General features: G+C 41.7%; 59 pseudogenes; all 59 read right to left on the bottom strand.

Annotated features, from left to right (window-relative positions):
- Window positions 1-8: 8 nt before the first annotated feature.
- LOC142672442 (5S ribosomal RNA) lies at window positions 9-127 on the bottom strand (annotated as a pseudogene).
- Window positions 128-194: 67 nt separating this feature from the next.
- LOC142672485 (5S ribosomal RNA) lies at window positions 195-313 on the bottom strand (annotated as a pseudogene).
- A 67-nt stretch (window positions 314-380) lies between these two features.
- Window positions 381-499, bottom strand: LOC142671195 (5S ribosomal RNA; annotated as a pseudogene).
- Window positions 500-566: 67 nt separating this feature from the next.
- On the bottom strand, window positions 567-685 carry LOC142672002 (5S ribosomal RNA; annotated as a pseudogene).
- Window positions 686-752: 67 nt separating this feature from the next.
- Window positions 753-871, bottom strand: LOC142672483 (5S ribosomal RNA; annotated as a pseudogene).
- A 251-nt stretch (window positions 872-1,122) lies between these two features.
- LOC142672365 (5S ribosomal RNA) lies at window positions 1,123-1,241 on the bottom strand (annotated as a pseudogene).
- A 67-nt stretch (window positions 1,242-1,308) lies between these two features.
- Window positions 1,309-1,427, bottom strand: LOC142672661 (5S ribosomal RNA; annotated as a pseudogene).
- Window positions 1,428-1,494: 67 nt separating this feature from the next.
- Window positions 1,495-1,613, bottom strand: LOC142672129 (5S ribosomal RNA; annotated as a pseudogene).
- A 252-nt stretch (window positions 1,614-1,865) lies between these two features.
- On the bottom strand, window positions 1,866-1,984 carry LOC142672745 (5S ribosomal RNA; annotated as a pseudogene).
- A 66-nt stretch (window positions 1,985-2,050) lies between these two features.
- Window positions 2,051-2,169, bottom strand: LOC142673003 (5S ribosomal RNA; annotated as a pseudogene).
- Window positions 2,170-2,421: 252 nt separating this feature from the next.
- LOC142672175 (5S ribosomal RNA) lies at window positions 2,422-2,541 on the bottom strand (annotated as a pseudogene).
- Window positions 2,542-2,608: 67 nt separating this feature from the next.
- On the bottom strand, window positions 2,609-2,727 carry LOC142672486 (5S ribosomal RNA; annotated as a pseudogene).
- Window positions 2,728-2,793: 66 nt separating this feature from the next.
- On the bottom strand, window positions 2,794-2,912 carry LOC142671479 (5S ribosomal RNA; annotated as a pseudogene).
- A 67-nt stretch (window positions 2,913-2,979) lies between these two features.
- LOC142672261 (5S ribosomal RNA) lies at window positions 2,980-3,098 on the bottom strand (annotated as a pseudogene).
- Window positions 3,099-3,351: 253 nt separating this feature from the next.
- On the bottom strand, window positions 3,352-3,470 carry LOC142673004 (5S ribosomal RNA; annotated as a pseudogene).
- Window positions 3,471-3,537: 67 nt separating this feature from the next.
- On the bottom strand, window positions 3,538-3,656 carry LOC142672558 (5S ribosomal RNA; annotated as a pseudogene).
- Window positions 3,657-3,723: 67 nt separating this feature from the next.
- Window positions 3,724-3,842, bottom strand: LOC142672196 (5S ribosomal RNA; annotated as a pseudogene).
- Window positions 3,843-3,909: 67 nt separating this feature from the next.
- On the bottom strand, window positions 3,910-4,028 carry LOC142671500 (5S ribosomal RNA; annotated as a pseudogene).
- Window positions 4,029-4,095: 67 nt separating this feature from the next.
- Window positions 4,096-4,214, bottom strand: LOC142673005 (5S ribosomal RNA; annotated as a pseudogene).
- Window positions 4,215-4,281: 67 nt separating this feature from the next.
- LOC142671638 (5S ribosomal RNA) lies at window positions 4,282-4,400 on the bottom strand (annotated as a pseudogene).
- Window positions 4,401-4,467: 67 nt separating this feature from the next.
- Window positions 4,468-4,586, bottom strand: LOC142672443 (5S ribosomal RNA; annotated as a pseudogene).
- A 67-nt stretch (window positions 4,587-4,653) lies between these two features.
- Window positions 4,654-4,772, bottom strand: LOC142672036 (5S ribosomal RNA; annotated as a pseudogene).
- A 67-nt stretch (window positions 4,773-4,839) lies between these two features.
- Window positions 4,840-4,958, bottom strand: LOC142671196 (5S ribosomal RNA; annotated as a pseudogene).
- Window positions 4,959-5,025: 67 nt separating this feature from the next.
- On the bottom strand, window positions 5,026-5,144 carry LOC142672003 (5S ribosomal RNA; annotated as a pseudogene).
- A 67-nt stretch (window positions 5,145-5,211) lies between these two features.
- On the bottom strand, window positions 5,212-5,330 carry LOC142672484 (5S ribosomal RNA; annotated as a pseudogene).
- Window positions 5,331-5,397: 67 nt separating this feature from the next.
- Window positions 5,398-5,516, bottom strand: LOC142671972 (5S ribosomal RNA; annotated as a pseudogene).
- Window positions 5,517-5,583: 67 nt separating this feature from the next.
- LOC142672746 (5S ribosomal RNA) lies at window positions 5,584-5,702 on the bottom strand (annotated as a pseudogene).
- Window positions 5,703-5,769: 67 nt separating this feature from the next.
- LOC142673008 (5S ribosomal RNA) lies at window positions 5,770-5,888 on the bottom strand (annotated as a pseudogene).
- Window positions 5,889-6,141: 253 nt separating this feature from the next.
- On the bottom strand, window positions 6,142-6,260 carry LOC142672907 (5S ribosomal RNA; annotated as a pseudogene).
- Window positions 6,261-6,327: 67 nt separating this feature from the next.
- Window positions 6,328-6,446, bottom strand: LOC142673085 (5S ribosomal RNA; annotated as a pseudogene).
- A 67-nt stretch (window positions 6,447-6,513) lies between these two features.
- On the bottom strand, window positions 6,514-6,632 carry LOC142671480 (5S ribosomal RNA; annotated as a pseudogene).
- A 67-nt stretch (window positions 6,633-6,699) lies between these two features.
- On the bottom strand, window positions 6,700-6,818 carry LOC142672262 (5S ribosomal RNA; annotated as a pseudogene).
- A 67-nt stretch (window positions 6,819-6,885) lies between these two features.
- On the bottom strand, window positions 6,886-7,004 carry LOC142672736 (5S ribosomal RNA; annotated as a pseudogene).
- A 67-nt stretch (window positions 7,005-7,071) lies between these two features.
- LOC142672559 (5S ribosomal RNA) lies at window positions 7,072-7,190 on the bottom strand (annotated as a pseudogene).
- A 67-nt stretch (window positions 7,191-7,257) lies between these two features.
- On the bottom strand, window positions 7,258-7,376 carry LOC142672197 (5S ribosomal RNA; annotated as a pseudogene).
- Window positions 7,377-7,443: 67 nt separating this feature from the next.
- LOC142671501 (5S ribosomal RNA) lies at window positions 7,444-7,562 on the bottom strand (annotated as a pseudogene).
- A 67-nt stretch (window positions 7,563-7,629) lies between these two features.
- LOC142673009 (5S ribosomal RNA) lies at window positions 7,630-7,748 on the bottom strand (annotated as a pseudogene).
- A 67-nt stretch (window positions 7,749-7,815) lies between these two features.
- On the bottom strand, window positions 7,816-7,934 carry LOC142671640 (5S ribosomal RNA; annotated as a pseudogene).
- A 67-nt stretch (window positions 7,935-8,001) lies between these two features.
- Window positions 8,002-8,120, bottom strand: LOC142672445 (5S ribosomal RNA; annotated as a pseudogene).
- Window positions 8,121-8,187: 67 nt separating this feature from the next.
- On the bottom strand, window positions 8,188-8,306 carry LOC142671367 (5S ribosomal RNA; annotated as a pseudogene).
- Window positions 8,307-8,373: 67 nt separating this feature from the next.
- LOC142671483 (5S ribosomal RNA) lies at window positions 8,374-8,492 on the bottom strand (annotated as a pseudogene).
- A 67-nt stretch (window positions 8,493-8,559) lies between these two features.
- Window positions 8,560-8,678, bottom strand: LOC142672005 (5S ribosomal RNA; annotated as a pseudogene).
- A 67-nt stretch (window positions 8,679-8,745) lies between these two features.
- Window positions 8,746-8,864, bottom strand: LOC142672526 (5S ribosomal RNA; annotated as a pseudogene).
- Window positions 8,865-8,932: 68 nt separating this feature from the next.
- LOC142672343 (5S ribosomal RNA) lies at window positions 8,933-9,049 on the bottom strand (annotated as a pseudogene).
- A 68-nt stretch (window positions 9,050-9,117) lies between these two features.
- LOC142672366 (5S ribosomal RNA) lies at window positions 9,118-9,236 on the bottom strand (annotated as a pseudogene).
- A 67-nt stretch (window positions 9,237-9,303) lies between these two features.
- LOC142671809 (5S ribosomal RNA) lies at window positions 9,304-9,422 on the bottom strand (annotated as a pseudogene).
- Window positions 9,423-9,489: 67 nt separating this feature from the next.
- On the bottom strand, window positions 9,490-9,608 carry LOC142672650 (5S ribosomal RNA; annotated as a pseudogene).
- A 67-nt stretch (window positions 9,609-9,675) lies between these two features.
- LOC142671449 (5S ribosomal RNA) lies at window positions 9,676-9,794 on the bottom strand (annotated as a pseudogene).
- Window positions 9,795-9,861: 67 nt separating this feature from the next.
- Window positions 9,862-9,980, bottom strand: LOC142672498 (5S ribosomal RNA; annotated as a pseudogene).
- A 67-nt stretch (window positions 9,981-10,047) lies between these two features.
- Window positions 10,048-10,166, bottom strand: LOC142672511 (5S ribosomal RNA; annotated as a pseudogene).
- Window positions 10,167-10,419: 253 nt separating this feature from the next.
- LOC142673081 (5S ribosomal RNA) lies at window positions 10,420-10,538 on the bottom strand (annotated as a pseudogene).
- Window positions 10,539-10,605: 67 nt separating this feature from the next.
- On the bottom strand, window positions 10,606-10,724 carry LOC142671203 (5S ribosomal RNA; annotated as a pseudogene).
- A 253-nt stretch (window positions 10,725-10,977) lies between these two features.
- On the bottom strand, window positions 10,978-11,096 carry LOC142672523 (5S ribosomal RNA; annotated as a pseudogene).
- A 67-nt stretch (window positions 11,097-11,163) lies between these two features.
- Window positions 11,164-11,282, bottom strand: LOC142671867 (5S ribosomal RNA; annotated as a pseudogene).
- A 67-nt stretch (window positions 11,283-11,349) lies between these two features.
- LOC142671386 (5S ribosomal RNA) lies at window positions 11,350-11,468 on the bottom strand (annotated as a pseudogene).
- Window positions 11,469-11,535: 67 nt separating this feature from the next.
- Window positions 11,536-11,654, bottom strand: LOC142672928 (5S ribosomal RNA; annotated as a pseudogene).
- Window positions 11,655-11,721: 67 nt separating this feature from the next.
- On the bottom strand, window positions 11,722-11,840 carry LOC142671425 (5S ribosomal RNA; annotated as a pseudogene).
- Window positions 11,841-11,907: 67 nt separating this feature from the next.
- LOC142672130 (5S ribosomal RNA) lies at window positions 11,908-12,026 on the bottom strand (annotated as a pseudogene).
- Window positions 12,027-12,093: 67 nt separating this feature from the next.
- Window positions 12,094-12,212, bottom strand: LOC142672906 (5S ribosomal RNA; annotated as a pseudogene).
- Between the last annotated feature and the right edge of the window lie 352 nt (window positions 12,213-12,564).

Raw genomic sequence — 12,564 nt, forward strand, 5'->3', positions numbered from 1 at the left:
TAATAAAAAGTCAACCGCACCACGGATTCCCAGACAGTCTCCCACACTGGTACTAGCGAGGCGTTAAGCTGTGTAACTTCTGCGATCTAACGAGAGCAGGCACATTCAGCTTAGAATGGCCATTAACATTAAATGCTTTAATCCATAGTCCTTTTTAATCGATTGTGAAACAAAATCTAAACGACATAATAAAAAGTCAACCGCACCACGGATTCACAGACAGTCTCCCACACTGGTACTAGCGAGGCCTTAAGCTGTGTAACTTCTGCAATCTGACGAGAGCAGGCACATTCAGCTTAGAATTGCCATTGACATTAAATGCTTTAATCCATAGTCCTTTTTAATCGATTGTGAAACAAAATCTAAACGACATAATAAAAAGGCAACCGCACCACGGATTCCCAGACAGTCTCCCACACTGGTACTAGCGAGGCCTTAAGCTGTGTAACTTCTGCGTTCTGACGAGAGCAGGGACATTCAGCTTAGAATGGCCATTGACATAAAATGCTTTAATCCATAGTCCTTTTTAATCGATTGTGAAACAAAATCTAAACGACATAATATAAATTCAACCGCACCACGGATTCCCAGACAGTCTCCCACACTGGTACTAGCGAGGCCTTAAGCTGTGTATCTTCTGCGATCTGACGAGAGCAGGCACATTCAGCTTAGAATGGCCATTGACGTTAAATGCTTTAATCCATAGTCCTATTTAATCTATTGTGAAACAAAATCTAAACGACATAATAGAAAGTCAACCGCACCACGGATTCCCAGACAGTCTCCCACACTGGTACTAGCGAGGCGTTAAACTGTGTAACTTCTGCGATCTAACGAGAGCAGGCACATTCAGCTTAGAATGGCCATTGACATAAATGCTTTAATCCATAGTCCTTTTTAATCGATTGTGAAACAAAATCTAAACGACATAATAAAATGTCAAACGCACCACGGATTCCCAGACAGTCTCCACACTGGTACTAGCGAGGCCTTAAGCTGTGTAACTTCTGCGATCTGACGAGAGCAGGCACATTCAGCTTAGAATGGCCTTTGACATTAAAAGCCTTAATCCATAGTCCTATTTAATCTATTGTGAAACAAAATCTAAACAACATAATAAAAAGTCAACCGCACCACGGATTCCCAGACAGTCTCCCACACTGGTACTAGCGAGGCGTTAAGCTGTGTAACTTCTGCGATCTAACGAGAGCAGGGACATTCAGCTTAGAATGGCCATTGACATTAAAGGCTTTAATCCATAGTCCTTTTTAATCGATTGTGAAACAAAATCTAAACGACATAATAAAAATTCAACCGCACCACAGATTCCCAGACAGTCTCCCACACTGGTACTAGCGAGGCCTTAAGCTGTGTAACTTCTGCGTTCTGACGAGAGAAGGCACATTCAGCTTAGAATGGCCATTGACGTTAAATGCTTTAATCCATAGTCCTATTTAATCTATTGTGAAAAAAAATCTAAACGACATAATAAAAAGTCAACCGCACCACGGATTCCCAGACAGTCTCCCACACTGGTACTAGCGAGGCGTTAAGCTGTGTAACTTCTGCGATCTAACGAGAGCAGGCACATTCAGCTTAGAATGGCCATTGACAGTAAATGCTTTAATCCATAGTCCTTTTTAATCGATTGTGAAACAAAATCTAAACGACATAATAAAAATTCAACCGCACCACGGATTCCAGACAGTCTCCCACACTGGTACTAGCAAGGCCTTAAGCTGTGTAACTTCTGCGATCTGACGAGAGCAGGCACATTCAGCTTAGAATGGCCATTGACGTTAAATGCTTTAATCCATAGTCCTATTTAATCTATTGTGAAACAAAATCTAAACGACATAATAAAAAGTCAACCGTACCACGGATTCCCAGACAGTCTCCCACACTGGTACTAGCGAGGCGTTAAGCTGTGTAACTTCTGCGATCTAACGAGAGCAGGGACATTCAGCTTAGAATGGCCATTGACATTAAATGCTTTAATCCATAGTCCTTTTAATCGATTGTGAAACAAAATCTAAACGACATAATAAAAAGTCAACCGCACCACGGATTCCCAGACAGTCTCCCACACTGGTACTAGCGAGGCCTTAAGCTGTGTAACTTCTGCGATCTGACGAGAGCAGGGACATTCAGCTTAGAATGGCCATTGACATTAAATGCTTTAATCCATAGTCCTTTTTAATCGATTGTGAAACAAATCTAAACGACATAATAAAAATTCAACCGCACCACTGATTCCCAGACAGTCTCCCACAATGGTACTAGCGAGGCCTTAAGCTGTGTAACTTCTGCGTCCTGACGAGAGAAGGCACATTCAGCTTAGAATGGCCATTGACGTTAAATGCTTTAATCCATAGTCCTATTTAATCTATTGTGAAACAAAATCTAAACGACATAATAAAAAGTCAACCGCACCACGGATTCCCAGACAGTCTCCCACAATGGTACTAGCGAGGCCTTAAGCTGTGTAACTTTCTGCGATCTGACGAGAGCAGGCACATTCAGCTTAGAATGGCCACTGACATTAAATGCTTTAATCCATAGTCCTTTTTAATCGATTGTGAAACAAAATCTAAACAACATAATAATAAGTCAACCGCACCACGGATTCCCAGACAGTCTCCCACACTGGTACTAGCGAGGCCTTAAGCTGTGTAACTTCTGCGATCTGACGAGAGCAGGCACATTCAGCTTAGAATGGCCATTGACATTAAATGCATTAATCCATAGTCTTTTTAATCGATTGTGAAACAAAATCTAAACGACATAATAAAAAGTCAACCGCACCACGGATTCCCAGACAGTCTCCCACACTGGTACTAGCGAGGCCTTAAGCTGTGTAACTTCTGAGATCTGACGAGAGCAGGCACATTCAGCTTAGAATGGCCATTGACATTACATGCTTTAATCCATAGTCCTTTTTAATCGATTGTGAAACAAAATCTAAACGACATAATAAAAAGTCAACCGCACCACGGATTCCCAGACAGTCTCCCACACAGGTACTAGCGAGGCGTTAAGCTGTGTAACTTCTGCGATCTAACGAGAGCAGGCACATTCAGCTTAGAATGGCCATTGACATTAAATGCTTTAATCCATAGTCCTTTTTAATCGATTGTGAAACAAAATCTAAACGACATAATAAAAAGTCAACCGCACCACAGATTCCCAGACAGTCTCCCACACTGGAACTAGCGAGGACTTAAGCTGTGTAACTTCTGCGATCTGACGAGAGCAGTCGCATTCAGTTTAGAATGGCCATTGACATTAAAAGCTTTAATCCATAGTCCTATTTAATCTATTGTGAAACAAAATCTAACCAACATAATAAAAAGTCAACCGCACCACGGATTCCCAGACAGTCTCCCACACTGGTACTAGCGAGGCCTTAAGCTGTGTAACTTCTGCGATCTGACGAGAGCAGGGACATTCAGCTTAGAATGGCCATTGACATTAAATGCTTTAATCCATAGTCTTTTTTAATCGATTGTGAAACAAAATCTAAACGACATAATAAAAAGTCAACCGCACCACGGATTCCCAGACAGTCTCCCACACTGGTACTAGCGAGGCCTTAAGCTGTGTAACTTCTGCGATCTGACGAGAGCAGGGACATTGAGCTTAGAATGTCCATTGACATTAAATGCTTTAATCCATAGTCCTTTTTAATCGATTGTGAAACAAAATCTAAACGACATAATAAAAACTCAACCGCACCACGGATTCCCAGACAGTCTCCCACACTGGTACTAGCGAGGCCTTAAGCTGTGTAACTTCTGCGTTCTGACCAGAGCAGGCACATTCAGCTTAGAATGGCCATTGACGTTAAATGCTTTAATCCATAGTCCTATTTAATCTATTGTGAAACAAAATCGAAACGACATAATAAAAAGTCAACCGCACCACGGATTCCCAGACAGTCTCCCACACTGGTACTAGCGAGGCCTTAAGCTGTATAATTTCTGCGATCTGACGAGAGCAGTCACATTCAGCTTAGAATGGCCATTGACATTAAAAACCTTAATCCATAGTCCTATTTAATCTATTGTGAAACAAAATCTAACCAACATAATAAAAAGTCAACCGCACCACGGATTCCCAGACAGTCTCCCACACTGGTACTAGCGAGGCCTTAAGCTGTGTAACTTCTGCGATCTGACGAGAGCAGGGACATTCAGCTTAGAATGGCCATTGACATGAAATGCTTTAATCCATAGTCTTTTTTAATCGATTGTGAAACAAAATCTAAACGACATAATAAAAAGTCAACCGCACCACGGATTCCCAGACAGTCTCCCACACTGGTACTAGCGAGGCGTTAAGCTGTGTAACTTCTGCGATCTAACGAGAGCAGGCACATTCAGCTTAGAATGGCGATTGACATTAAATGCTTTAATCCATAGTCCTTTTTAATCGATTGTGAAACAAAATCGAAACGACATAATAAAAAGTCAACCGCACCACGGATTCCCAGACAGTCTCCCACACTGGTACTAGCGAGGCGTTAAGCTGTGTAACTTCTGCGATCTAACGAGAGCAGGCACATTCAGCTTAGAATGGCCATTAACATTAAATGCTTTAATCCATAGTCCTTTTTAATCGATTGTGAAACAAAATCTAAACGACATAATAAAAAGTCAACCGCACCACGGATTCACAGACAGTCTCCCACACTGGTACTAGCGAGGCCTTAAGCTGTGTAACTTCTGCAATCTGACGAGAGCAGGCACATTCAGCTTAGAATGGCCATTGACATTAAATGCTTTAATCCATAGTCCTTTTTAATCGATTGTGAAACAAAATCTAAACGACATAATAAAAAGGCAACCGCACCACGGATTCCCAGACAGTCTCCCACACTGGTACTAGCGAGGCCTTAAGCTGTGTAACTTCTGCGTTCTGACGAGAGCAGGGACATTCAGCTTAGAATGGCCATTGACATAAAATGCTTTAATCCATAGTCCTTTTTAATCGATTGTGAAACAAAATCTAAACGACATAATATAAATTCAACCGCACCACGGATTCCCAGACAGTCTCCCACACTGGTACTAGCGAGGCCTTAAGCTGTGTATCTTCTGCGATCTGACGAGAGCAGGCACATTCAGCTTAGAATGGCCATTGACGTTAAATGCTTTAATCCATAGTCCTATTTAATCTATTGTGAAACAAAATCTAAACGACATAATAAAAAGTCAACCGCACCACGGATTCCCAGACAGTCTCCCACACTGGTACTAGCGAGGCGTTAAACTGTGTAACTTCTGCGATCTAACGAGAGCAGGCACATTCAGCTTAGAATGGCCATTGACATTAAATGCTTTAATCCATAGTCCTTTTTAATCGATTGTGAAACAAAATCTAAACGACATAATAAAAAGTCAACCGCACCACAGATTCCCAGACAGTCTCCCACACTGGTACTAGCGAGGCCTTAAGCTGTGTAACTTCTGCGATCTGACGAGAGCAGGGACATTCATCTTAGAATGGCCATTGACTTAAAATGCTTTAATCCATAGTCCTTTTTAATCGATTGTGAAACAAAATCTAAACGACATAATAAAAAGTCAACCGTACCACGGATTCCCAGACAGTCTCCCACACTGGTACTAGCGAGGCGTTAAGCTGTGTAACTTCTGCGATCTAACGAGAGCAGGGACATTCAGCTTAGAATGGCCATTGACATTAAATGCTTTAATCCATAGTCCTTTTTAATCGATTGTGAAACAAAATCTAAACGACATAATAAAAAGTCAACCGCACCACGGATTCCCAGACAGTCTCCCACACTGGTACTAGCGAGGCCTTAAGCTGTGTAACTTCTGCGATCTGACGAGAGCAGGGACATTCAGCTTAGAATGGCCATTGACATTAAATGCTTTAATCCATAGTCCTTTTTAATCGATTGTGAAACAAAATCTAAACGACATAATAAAAATTCAACCGCACCACTGATTCCCAGACAGTCTCCCACAATGGTACTAGCGAGGCCTTAAGCTGTGTAACTTCTGCGTCCTGACGAGAGAAGGCACATTCAGCTTAGAATGGCCATTGACGTTAAATGCTTTAATCCATAGTCCTATTTAATCTATTGTGAAACAAAATCTAAACGACATAATAAAAAGTCAACCGCACCACGGATTCCCAGACAGTCTCCCACAATGGTACTAGCGAGGCCTTAAGCTGTGTAACTTCTGCGATCTGACGAGAGCAGGCACATTCAGCTTAGAATGGCCATTGACATTAAATGCTTTAATCCATAGTCCTTTTTAATCGATTGTGAAACAAAATCTAAACAACATAATAATAAGTCAACCGCACCACGGATTCCCAGACAGTCTCCCACACTGGTACTAGCGAGGCCTTAAGCTGTGTAACTGCTGCGATCTGACGAGAGCAGGCACATTCAGCTTAGAATGGCCATTGACATTAAATGCATTAATCCATAGTCCTTTTTAATCGATTGTGAAACAAAATCTAAACGACATAATAAAAAGTCAACCGCACCACGGATTCCCAGACAGTCTCCCACACTGGTACTAGCGAGGCCTTAAGCTGTGTAACTTCTGAGATCTGACGAGAGCAGGCACATTCAGCTTAGAATGGCCATTGACATTACATGCTTTAATCCATAGTCCTTTTTAATCGATTGTGAAACAAAATCTAAACGACATAATAAAAAGTCAACCGCACCACGGATTCCCAGACAGTCTCCCACACAGGTACTAGCGAGGCGTTAAGCTGTGTAACTTCTGCGATCTAACGAGAGCAGGCACATTCAGCTTAGAATGGCCATTGACATTAAATGCTTTAATCCATAGTCCTTTTTAATCGATTGTGAAACAAAATCTAAACGACATAATAAAAAGTCAACCGCACCACAGATTCCCAGACAGTCTCCCACACTGGAACTAGCGAGGACTTAAGCTGTGTAACTTCTGCGATCTGACGAGAGCAGGGACATTCAGCTTAGAATGGCCATTGACATTAAATGCTTTAATCCATAGTCTTTTTTAATCGATTGTGAAACAAAATCTAAACGACATAATAAAAAGTCAACCGCACCACGGATTCCCAGACAGTCTCCCACACTGGTACTAGCGAGGCCTTAAGCTGTGTAACTTCTGCGATCTGACGAGAGCAGGGACATTGAGCTTAGAATGTCCATTGACATTAAATGCTTTAATCCATAGTCCTTTTTAATCGATTGTGAAACAAAATCTAAACGACATAATAAAAACTCAACCGCACCACGGATTCCCAGACAGTCTCCCACACTGGTACTAGCGAGGCCTTAAGCTGTGTAACTTCTGCGTTCTGACCAGAGCAGGCACATTCAGCTTAGAATGGCCATTGACGTTAAATGCTTTAATCCATAGTCCTATTTAATCTATTGTGAAACAAAATCGAAACGACATAATAAAAAGTCAACCGCACCACGGATTCCCAGACAGTCTCCCACACTGGTACTAGCGAGGCCTTAAGCTGTATAATTTCTGCGATCTGACGAGAGCAGTCACATTCAGCTTAGAATGGCCATTGACATTAAAAACCTTAATCCATAGTCCTATTTAATCTATTGTGAAACAAAATCTAACCAACATAATAAAAAGTCAACCGCACCACGGATTCCCAGACAGTCTCCCACACTGGTACTAGCGAGGCCTTAAGCTGTGTAACTTCTGCGATCTGACGAGAGCAGGGACATTCAGCTTAGAATGGCCATTGACATGAAATGCTTTAATCCATAGTCTTTTTTAATCGATTGTGAAACAAAATCTAAACGACATAATAAAAAGTCAACCGCACCACGGATTCCCAGACAGTCTCCCACACTGGTACTAGCGAGGCGTTAAGCTGTGTAACTTCTGCGATCTAACGAGAGCAGGCACATTCAGCTTAGAATGGCGATTGACATTAAATACTTTAATCCATAGTCCTTTTTAATCGATTGTGAAACAAAATCGAAACGACATAATAAAAAGTCAACCGCACCACGGATTCCCAGACAGTCTCCCACACTGGTACTAGCGAGGCGTTAAGCTGTGTAACTTCTGCGATCTAACGAGAGCAGGCACATTCAGCTTAGAATGGCCATTAACATTAAATGCTTTAATCCATAGTCCTTTTTAATCGATTGTGAAACAAAATCTAAACGACATAATAAAAAGTCAACCGCACCACGGATTCACAGACAGTCTCCCACACTGGTACTAGCGAGGCCTTAAGCTGTGTAACTTCTGCGATCTGACGAGAGCAGGCACATTCAGCTTAGAATGGCCATTGACATTAAATGCTTTAATCCATAGTCCTTTTTAATCGATTGTGAAACAAAATCTAAACGACATAATAAAAAGGCAACCGCACCACGGATTCCCAGACAGTCTCCCACACTGGTACTAGCGAGGCCTTAAGCTGTGTAACTTCTGCGATCTGACGAGAGCAGGGACATTCAGCTTAGAATGGCCATTGACATAAAATGCTTTAATCCATAGTCCTTTTTAATCGATTGTGAAACAAAATCTAAACGACATAATATAAATTCAACCGCACCACGGATTCCCAGACAGTCTCCCACACTGGTACTAGCGAGGCCTTAAGCTGTGTATCTTCTGCGATCTGACGAGAGCAGGCACATTCAGCTTAGAATGGCCATTGACGTTAAATGCTTTAATCCATAGTCCTATTTAATCTATTGTGAAACAAAATCTAAACGACATAATAAAAAGTCAACCGCACCACGGATTCCCAGACAGTCTCCCACACTGGTACTAGCGAGGCGTTAAGCTGTGTAACTTCTGCGATCTAACGAGAGCAAGCACATTCAGCTTAGAATGGCCATTGACATTAAATGCTTTAATCCATAGTCCTTTTTAATCGATTGTGAAACAAAATCTAAACGACATAATAAAAAGTCAAACGCACCACGGATTCCCAGACAGTCTCCCACACTGGTACTAGCGAGGCCTTAAGCTGTGTAACTTCTGCGATCTGACGAGAGCAGGCACATTCAGCTTAGAATGGCCTTTGACATTAAAAGCCTTAATCCATAGTCCTATTTAATCTATTGTGAAACAAAATCTAAACAACATAATAAAAAGTCAACCGCACCACGGATTCCCAGACAGTCTCCCACACTGGTACTAGCGAGGCGTTAAGCTGTGTAACTTCTGCGATCTAACGAGAGCAGGGACATTCAGCTTAGAATGGCCATTGACATTAAAGGCGTTAATCCATAGTCCTTTTTAATCGATTGTGAAACAAAATCTAAACGACATAATAAATAGTCAACCGCACCACGGATTCCCAGACAGTCTCCCACACTGGTACTAGCAAGGCCTTAAGCTGTGTAACTTCTGCAATCTGACGAGAGCAGGCACATTCAGCTTAGAATGGCCATTGACGTTATATGCTTTCATCCATAGTCCTATTTAATCTATTGTGAAACAAAATCTAAACGACATAATAAAAAGTCAACCGCACCACGGATTCCCAGACAGTCTCCCACACTGGTACTAGCGAGGCGTTAAGCTGCGTAACTTCTGCGATCTAACTAGAGCAGGCACATTCAGCTTAGAATGGCCATTGACGTTAAATGCTTTAATCCATAGTCCTTTTTAATCGATTGTGAAACAAAATCTAAACGACATAATAAAAAGTCAACCGCACCACGGATTCCCAGACAGTCTCCCACACTGGTACTAGCGAGGCCTTAAGCTGTGTAACTTCTGCGTTCTGACCAGAGCAGGCACATTCAGCTTAGAATGGCCATTGACGTTAAATGATTTAATCCATAGTCCTATTTAATCTATTGTGAAACAAAATCTAAACGACATAATAAAAAGTCAACCGCACCACGGATTCCCAGACAGTCTCCCACACTGGTACTAGCGAGGCCTTAAGCTGTGTAACTTCTGCGATCTGACGAGAGCAGGCACATTCAGCTTAGAATGGCCATTGACGTTAAATGCTTTAATCCATAGTCCTATTTAATCGATTGTGAAACAAAATCTAAACGACATAATAAAAAGTCAACCGCACCACGGATTCCCAGACAGTCTCCCACACTGGTACTAGCGAGGCCTTAAGCTGTGTAACTTCTGCGATCTGACGAGAGCAGGCACATTCAGCTTAGAATGGCCATTGACATTAAATGCTTTAATCCATAGTCCTTTTTAATCGATTGTGAAACAAAATCTAAACGACATAATAAAAAGTGAACCGCACCACGGATTCCCAGACAGTCTCCCACACTGGTACTAGCGAGGCCTTAAGCTGTGTAACTTCAGCGATCTGACGAGAGCAGGCACATTCAGCTTAGAATGCCCATTGACATTAAATGCTTTAATCCATAGTCCTTTTTAATCGATTGTGAAACAAAATCTAAACGACATAATAAAAAGTCAACCGCACCACGGATTCCCAGACAGTCTCCCACACTGGTACTAGCGAGGCCTTAAGCTGCGTAACTTCAGCGATCTGACGAGAGCAGGCACATTCAGCTTAGAATGGCCATTGACGTTAGATGCTTTAATCCATAGTCCTTTTTAATCTATTGTGAAACAAAATCTAAACGACATAATAAAAAGGCAACCGCACCACGGATTCCCAGACAGTCTCCCACACTGGTACTAGCGAGGCCTTAAGCTGTGTAACTTCTGCGATCTGACGAGAGCAGGCACATTCAGCTTAGAATGGCCATTGACGTTAGATGCTTTCATCCATAGTCCTATTTAATCTATTGTGAAACAAAATCTAAACGACATAATAAAAAGTCAACCGCACCACGGATTCCCAGACAGTCTCCCACACTGGTACTAGCGAGGCGTTAAGCTGTGTAACTTCTGCGATCTAACTAGAGCAGGCACATTCAGCTTAGAATGGCCATTGACATTAAATGCTTTAATCCATAGTCCTTTTTAATCGATTGTGAAACAAAATCTAAACGACATAATAAAAAGTCAACCGCACCACGGATTCCCAGACAGTCTCCCACACTGGTACTAGCGAGGCCTTAAGCTGTGTAACTTCTGCGATCTGACGAGAGCAGGCACATTCAGCTTAGAATGGCCATTGACATTAAAAGCCTTAATCCATAGTCCTATTTAATCTATTGTGAAACAAAATCGAAACAACATAATAAAAATTCAACCGCACCACGGATTCCCAGACAGTCTCCCACACTGGTACTAGCGAGGCCTTAAGCTGTGTAACTTCTGCGATCTGACGAGAGCAGGCACATTCAGCTTAGAATTGCCATTGACCTTAAAGGCTTTAATCCATAGTCCTTTTTAATCGATTGTGAAACAAAATCTAAACGACATAATAAAAAGTCAACCGCACCACGGATTCCCAGACAGTCTCCCACGCTGGTACTAGCGAGGCCTTAAGCTGTGTAACTTCTGCGATCTGACGAGAGCAGGGACATTCAGCTTAGAATTGCCATTGACCTTAAATGCTTTAATCCATAGTCCTTTTTAATCGATTGTGAAACAAAATCTAAACGACATAATAAAAAGTCAACCGCACCACGGATTCCCAGACAGTCTCCCACACTGGTACTAGCGAGGCCTTAAGCTGTGTAATTTCTGCGATCTGACGAGAGCAGGGACATTCAGCTTAGAATGGCCATTGACATTAAATGCTTTAATCCATAGTCCTTTTTAATCGATTGTGAAACAAAATCTAAACGACATAATAAAAATTCAACCGCACCACGGATTCCCAGACAGTCTCCCACACTGGTACTAGCGAGGCCTTAAGCTGTGTAACTTCTGCGATCTGACGAGAGCAGGCACATTCAGCTTAGAATGGCCATTGACGTTATATGCTTTAATCCATAGTACTATTTAATCTATTGTGAAACAAAATCTAAACGACAAAATAAAAAGTCAACCGCACCACGGATTCCCAGACAGTCTCCCACACTGGTACTAGCGAGGCGTTAAGCTGTGTAACTTCTGCGATCTAACGAGAGCAGGCACATTCAGCTTAGAATGGCCATTGACATTAAATGCTTTAATCCATAGTCCTTTTTAATCGATTGTGAAACAAAATCTAAACGACATAATAAAAAGTCAAACGCACCACGGATTCCCAGACAGTCTCCCACACTGGTACTAGCGAGGCCTTAAGCTGTGTAACTTCTGCGATCTGACGAGAGCAGGCACATTCAGCTTAGAATGGCCTTTGACATTACAAGCCTTAATCCATAGTCCTATTTTAACTCAATAAGTTTTTATTGATATTTTTCAACACAAAATTAACATACATTTGCTTTCCGTTGCATAGGATATGTAATACTTGTATTATCAGACAAACTTAATACAAACATGTAGTACAAAGAAATAAAACCAAAAATAAAACAGTACCTATGAAATAGAATCTCCAGTTATCATAACACCATACAAATGATAAATTCCCTTACTTATAAATTACTATCTTGTCATTCCTCTTGTAATATGACTACTTTGTCCTTTTCTTACTATACACCCCTGTCCTTTTGTTTCCCCTCAAAACTTAAGGTTATGGGCACTACTCAACCAT

Source organism: Rhinoderma darwinii, assembly GCF_050947455.1.
Source record: "Rhinoderma darwinii isolate aRhiDar2 chromosome 1 unlocalized genomic scaffold, aRhiDar2.hap1 SUPER_1_unloc_28, whole genome shotgun sequence".
In the NCBI taxonomy this organism is placed as follows: domain Eukaryota; kingdom Metazoa; phylum Chordata; class Amphibia; order Anura; family Rhinodermatidae; genus Rhinoderma; species Rhinoderma darwinii.